Below are 969 nucleotides of genomic sequence, written 5' to 3' on the forward strand. Positions count from 1 at the left end.
GCTGCAGGTTACAACAGGAAGAAGCTATGTTTAGTAACTAACGTGTATAAAAAAAATCTGTTAATATGACAAAGGGACAAAGAGGCAAAGATTAATGCAATATACTCAGATGGTTTGGCTTGAATAAATTAAAAGTGGTGTACATTATCTAAACAAACAAAATACAAAATACATCTGAATGAATCTGTGAATCTGAGCAAAAGTCCTCAGTTCATATAAATATGTATTGTTATTTTGTCTGTCTTTCCAAAGACTGGACAAACATACAAATTTTAAGTTATGGAGTGAAATCACAACATAACAACAGTAACAAACTTCCAAAACAGTTAAAAAATAAGTGGAAAGTTGTCACCACCGTGGTATCAGTGCATTAATGCAATAAAGATAATAAAGTTAGGTCCAGGTCAACGGTAGGAGGGACACAGTGGTGCCTTTGAGCAGCATATCACCTCTCTGGCCAGCTCACATGTCCAAACGTAAAGTGACCAGTTAATTAGTCAATTAACCAGCAACTGTTTTGATCATTTAAGCCATTTTTCATGTAAAAAGATTTCATGGTTCCAGTTTCACAATTGTGAGGATTTGCTTATTTTTAATAATATTGAGGTTTGGACTGTTTGTTGGGAAACACAAACACTGTAAATGTGTTGTTGTTTTTTGTATTGGGTACTTTTACTTTTTCCATTTTCTTGATTATACTGACATATTTTAACTTAGCTGGCATTTTAATTGCAGTACTATTACTTGAGTGCTTTTGTAGCGTTAGTCATTTTACTTACGTAAAGGATCTCTCTTATCAGCTTTGTGGCTTTAGCTGTAAAGTCATAACCATGCCTGAATTATAACCAAAGCCCCCTGTCTGCCGGGCGGGCGAAGTACTCGTGCTCCAATCAACTCTCCCCGGCGCAGTCATGTGCCTCCTGATGGCCAATAGGAAGCCGCAGATTAAACAGTTTGCCGCACCCAAGT

This window comes from Chaetodon trifascialis, chromosome 20 (genome assembly GCF_039877785.1).
Source record: "Chaetodon trifascialis isolate fChaTrf1 chromosome 20, fChaTrf1.hap1, whole genome shotgun sequence".
NCBI lineage: Eukaryota > Metazoa > Chordata > Actinopteri > Chaetodontiformes > Chaetodontidae > Chaetodon > Chaetodon trifascialis.